The sequence below is a fragment of the Malurus melanocephalus genome, unplaced genomic scaffold (assembly GCF_030028575.1).
Source record: "Malurus melanocephalus ecotype Western Australia unplaced genomic scaffold, MMel_1.1 scaffold_597, whole genome shotgun sequence".
NCBI lineage: Eukaryota > Metazoa > Chordata > Aves > Passeriformes > Maluridae > Malurus > Malurus melanocephalus.
The window spans coordinates 156,307-162,306 of NW_026623829.1; the positions used below are offsets into that span (position 1 = coordinate 156,307).

The 6,000-nt window shown below is 41.1% G+C and overlaps 1 protein-coding gene across 2 annotated transcripts in view; it reads right to left on the reverse strand.

The window, feature by feature from the left end:
- TUNAR (TCL1 upstream neural differentiation-associated RNA) overlaps positions 1-6,000 on the reverse strand; it is a 162,694-nt gene that overhangs the window by 139,633 nt on the left and 17,061 nt on the right. The window lies entirely within an intron of this gene.

Consider the following 6,000-nt stretch of genomic DNA (forward strand, 5'->3'; position numbering starts at 1 on the left):
CCCCTCTGGTTTCTGTGACACAAAGCACAGCCACACAGCTGAGGCAACGCTGTACAGCTGCCCTGAGCCTGCACAAGGGCAGCACTTCACACCAGYTGAGCCTTCATCCCGGCTCTCCCCTTGGCAGCAGCAACCTCCTTTCATGTGCTGGCCTTGACACTGCCGGGATGCCGTGAAGGGCTGCCCCTTCCAGCCYGAGGACCCATGGGTGGGTTGATTTTGCCTCCACTGAGTGTGTTCCTGCAGCCAGCAGCTGCAGGGGAGCAGGACACTGGCAGGTGGACCGGGCTAGAGGGGAGAGCAACACAAAGAAGGTRTCCATGCTCAACCCACAAAGTGGTTTCAAACATTTTCTTGCTTAACATTCTTATTAAATAATAGCTATACAGCAACTCCCACACACTTCTGTTTTGATTTGTGTTTTTTTGTTGGTGTTTTTTTTTTCCATATTGTTTAATTTTGTATTTTACTTAGGCTGTGCACCAAGAAATGCTGATTATTCAGCTGCACCTTCCTTGTGTGTTGGTGGTAAAGGACAGAGTGACAGACATGTTGTTGGGGTACCACAAACACACGTCCTTGTCCCATGTATTTTTATAAGTGAACAGGCTCAGGAAGATTCCTTTATTTTTGAAGGGAAAAGCATTTCTGCAAAATTTATTACTGGAACTTCTTATACAAAACAGAGAGAAATCTTATCTGGACAGTTCACACAAAAGCTCACAGCAAAAGAGAGGCATGGAAGGGGCTTATGGAGGTAAGCAGAGGAGCATTTTCTCATGACAGAAGGTTTGAAATCTTGTCTGCACAGTAAAACACAGACTGAAAGAGGAGACAATTGCAGGCTGTAAGGCATCCAGGAAATAACTACCATGAGAAGAAAAGAACTATTTAATTTAATAGTGGCATTTAGATAAAGATATTGTAAGAAAACTTGCCACAATCACATCCAACTAGGAGAAGAATTCCAGTTATTAGGAGGATGAAGCTAGGGAACTCTCGTCTCAAATGTCATGTTTTACAAAAAAGGAAAATGAGTCCCAAAAAATTAAGCACTCTACTCAAATTCAAATATAAGGTTTGTGTCAGAGAAGGGAATCACATATTGTAGACTTAAATGCCAGGTCAGATTCCCGAAAATAAAATCAACATTCTTATCAGTGAGTGTCAAATGTATTGAAAAGATGGTTTGCTGGATGAAATTTTGCAATCTAATGTGGGTGAAGTGAGAAAAGAAAACTAATGTGAGAAAACAGATCAGATTTCTATAATATTAATAAACTGTTAAAAAATAATAAATTGTTAGTGGTAAATCAGTACCACTTATCTTTGGAGTGATTAAGAAATATTTTCCTTCAAGAAAAATATTTACATTTCTGACATAAAGCATTACATCAGGATGCTACAGAATTAATCAAGAAGTTTTTGGGCAATCTTTTCCTTCTTTTGCATGGCAAGTAAAACAATTTATTGATAACTCAGTGTATATGTTCTTCAGGGCTGACTTTTTTTTTTTCTTTTAAATTTAATTTTTGGAGTAATCAATACAGTCATGTCCTCAGAGAATAACATCCATGATTGTAAAGTTCAGTTCTAAACAGAAAGGCTTAGACACTTCTCTTTCTTCTGAACTCCTTTTGATTTGGGATTATCTCCTGAGTGTAATCTATTTTTTCCCTCACACAGTTCTTGTCAATCTGTAGACCTGCATTTTTCTTTCTCAGTGCCAGAAGGGATCAATGAGGATTTCTATTCCAGGATTCCCAAGGGTGTTTCCCTTACCAGTTTCATTGCCATACCTATTTTATGTCAAGCCCTATACACTCCTTGTTTCATCAGAGTTCTCTAAACCCTCATTCCAATACCAAAATCCCATTATCATTTTCCAGATAATCCTCAGATGTTCACTTTATGCAAACAGAGAGATGTATTTGCTATTCAGGAGYAAAAGTGGTGTTTGGCTCCTCAGGTCCCCGTTGCCTCTCCCTCCCTGGGAACAGGGACTCTGTTCCTGCTGCAAACATGTTGTCGTCATCTCCAGGAGGGAAGCGGTGACACAGGGTCACGCACTCTCCTCACTGTTTCCTCGTGCTCACAAGGATGTGCATCACCTGTCTTGGGAACCTAGATTCCCAAACAATATTAAAAATGCAGTCCCAGCTTTCTTTTCCCCTTGGCCTTACATGAGGCAGAATCTCTCACATTTTTGGGCAGCCCTACTTTGTAAAATGTCACYGTTTTTCTTCATTTCTGATCCACACTCGACTTGAAAAGTTACCTTTGGTAGGAGCAAGAGACTCAGTGCTCTCATCTTGAACTCCTACAACTGGAACCAGAGGGTGCACTCAATTTATCCAGTTAAAATATGCTGCTCAATACTTGAAAGGGAAACAGGAGGACAAGCACAAAGCTTTTACAGGAAAGGGTGGACACAACCACACTATTTACATTCCTGATTCTCTGCAGGTATTTTTGTTTTCTTGCAATTTTGTTCAGCAACGTTTCCTGCCTTCCACAGGAGCTTGGTCTGAATGATGTTGTATTASCACTTTTTCTCTGCTGTTCCAAACAACAAAACCCTTCATTTTTTATTTTTCCAGCAAAATTGAAAGACCAGTTTCTCATATTGAATCAGTGGAATTGCAATGGAAATTCTCCAACATGATGCAGTCTTACGGCAAGATATGCAGGGATGCAGAAGTGAGGGTTATTCCTTTTTTAAGAGCTGATGTGCTCTCCTGTTTCTCTGGGGAGAGATGTTACAGCTTCTCTCTCTATGCTTGTCTGTCAAAGTGCCGCCTTTAACACCCATCACCTGTGAGCTCCAAAAAGAAACTTCGCAGAGAGAAAAGTTCTTCAGAAGAAGTACATCAGTAAAATTTAAAGGTTCATTTAGTTGGTGTGAGCCATGGAAACATTCCTGCATGGCTTTCACAGCACCGCCCTGCACCGCTGTGAACATACATGGTCTACATACATTTCTGCCTAAATATCTTCAGAGAGCTGGGGCACAAAGATTTAGGTACATCTGCAGTAAGTTCTTAGGTGATTTGGGGCATTTCCTGATACAAAAATGATGAATATGAACTTTCCAAATGGACACGTGGCATTGTCAGAGCGTTTTGCATGCTGTCCTGCTTGGTCCCAGCACATGACAGAAGCTACTGGGAACTGCTCAGGGCCTCCCATTCAGAAGCTGAAGCTTCTTCTGGAAGCTGGAAGGTTCAGGAAGGTTCAGGACTTGTGTGTGTTTGTGTGTGTGTGTGTGTGTGTGTGTGTGTGTGTGTGTGTGTGTGTGATGGCAGGAGGGACAGCAGGAGCATCCTGCCAAGGCACAGAGCTGAGGGAGAGCCCCACATCCTCTGCTGACTCCTGGGCCCCACAAGCTGTGAAGGCACTCGGGTATTGCTGTCACAGGTGCCCTGTGCAGGTGTGGAGGCAAATTTCACATTTCTGCCTGCAAACCCCGGTGTGATGCTGGTGCAGTGCCACTGAGGTAGAGCTCCACTGCTCAGCCTGAACAGAGAATTAAACACTGTGCTGGGAGCTGCACTGGGCACGCTGAGCTGTCACTCTTCAAAGGGCTTGGTTGTGTAAGCGGACCAAGGGAATCACTAAACCACAGACAATGAAAACAATTTTAAATGAGAGGCTAAATGAAAGGAAAAAACTTGTCAAAATGTCAAGGTTAATGTTTTCATAAAACTAACCTGGGAATGGCTAGACAGTATAAGTGTAAACCTTAATTAAAAGTTTTAAAGTGTGAATACAAAACTAACTTCAGTCTAGACAGTTGATAAACCTATCCTCATTAATGAAATACTGGTCCTTTTGGTATTTCTGGTCAATTTTTGTCCTCATCCTTACAAATGTATGTAACATTAAAACACAGATCGCTGTCTATCCAAACCAGAGGAGCCATGCATAGCAGGCCCACAGCCTCCRGCACGCCTCCAGATCCATGTCCTCCTGCACCCCTGGCTGGGCCAGTGCTTGTGTCCCCAGCCTGGCCACAGCTCTGGGATGGGCAGCATCCTCTGAACACACACATCAAGCCAGGGAATGATAAATCTCTGTCCCCACCCCTTCACTGGACCGCGGTGGTTTATGCAGAGATGTTAGAGACAGTTTCCTCTGTATGCAGAGCACCCCAACTCTGTCTGGGATCKTGAGGCAATCTGGAGGAAAAGCATTTCTGTGTCTTACAGCCTGGCACTGTTATTTGGACAGCCAGAGATGGCAGAAATGGAGTTTGCAGTATCTCTGAGAAAGCCTGAGCCCAACATGTCTCGAACAAACTTTAAGAGATCACTCTGAAGAAGCTTTGATCTTATTTTCTTGTATTTTATTGTTAGTGGGCATAATCATCCAGAGGTAGAATTCCGTATCAATTACCTTTCAGTGTTCTTGAAATAAAATTGCTTTTTAATTGATTTTAAGAAAGGAAAGAGAAATGGTAAACCCCCCATGATCTCAAATTGTTTGTTTATTACTGGCTTAGTGCATATCATAATTTTATATGCTATGCCTCCTGGTGAATTTTAAATGGAATGTGTGTGCTCTCTGAAGACACACAGGGCAGTTGCCTGTTCTTTCTTKTCTTTCTTTCCTTCTTTCTTTCTCTCTTTCTTCCTTTCTTTCTTTCCTTCTTCATTTCTTTTTCCTCTTYCTTCCTTTCTTCCTTTTTTCCTTTCCAATTGTTGTTAGTAGTTAATTGTGTGCATAAGCAGAGTATGGTTAAATTATCAAGATTTTAGTGGAATCACCACGTTTTTTGCTTAGACACTTTCATCTCTCTTAGCTCCTTTTTCTGCATCTATCCTTCATCAAGTTTATCATTGCTTTCCTTAAACAAAACAATCCTATTTTGTGACCAAGACCATCAGCTATTTTTTTAAAATCCACCTTATTCAGACACACAGTTTGCAGCCTGAGCTGCCAGCGCACTGCAGCTTTCCCCATGGCAGGATCTGGCCTTGCATTGTGCTAAAACACAACAAAGCTGGGAAAAAGGTGCAGGGACAATCAGCATGTTGATAACAAAGACTGAAATCACTGGCTCTGCCATCTGCTCCACCTTGCAGTCTTAAACTTGGACAGGATTTGTCTGACTCTACCCCAGCATGAACTCCATAGTTGGACTCCTAATAAGTTCATCAATATCATCTCAGTACATGAATAACAGAATGCTAAACAAGTATTATGGCTCTGTACCAAAATAAAGATATTGGAATCCTACATCAAAGCAATTTTGTTAGGGCGCCATAATATTAATTCAGCATTCTGTTATTCATAGTGCTGAAACAAGGCTGTTTCATGTGGTCCRATCCACAGAGAGCAAACATAACCAGTACTTCAGCTGTCCATGAGCAAAAATGGGTCTGGATATTCAGTGACAATAAGAATAACAAGGAAGATGACAGTTTTCTTCAGGAAGGTCACTAATCAAACAGATTAGACTAGAAGCTCCTGTCTTTTCTACACACAAAAGACAATCTGAAGTTTAATTTCATTTTCATAAGGCAAAACAAGAAAGTTACCGCAGCATATAAAGCCAAGAGCATATTGCAAATATTCCAATAGAAGAAAAGCGTAAGCTAAGAGTCAGATACTCCAGATGAATGTCAAAATGTTTTAACWTATGTATAGATTGTAAATTGCCAACGCTACCGCAATTAAAACAATGTAACATCTTACTTTCTTCCCAAAGAGATTTCAACACAAGCCTTTTTTTTTTTTTCTCCAGTACATAAAATAATGGATTTAATGCGAGTAAATCCTCCCTGCCTTTTCTCAGTTGCTAGTGAGGAATCTCAGACATGAAACAATGTGTGACAGAACAGTAGAGAAAAATAATAATCTAACTCTACAGGAGATATGTCCTGGCATAGTAAATCAGCACTGAATGCTCCCAGGGCTGATGCCTGCATTTATGGCTTTCTTTTATTTTACAGTGTTTTGTTAAATTGAAATCTGATGATGCTTTTTAATGAAAACCTT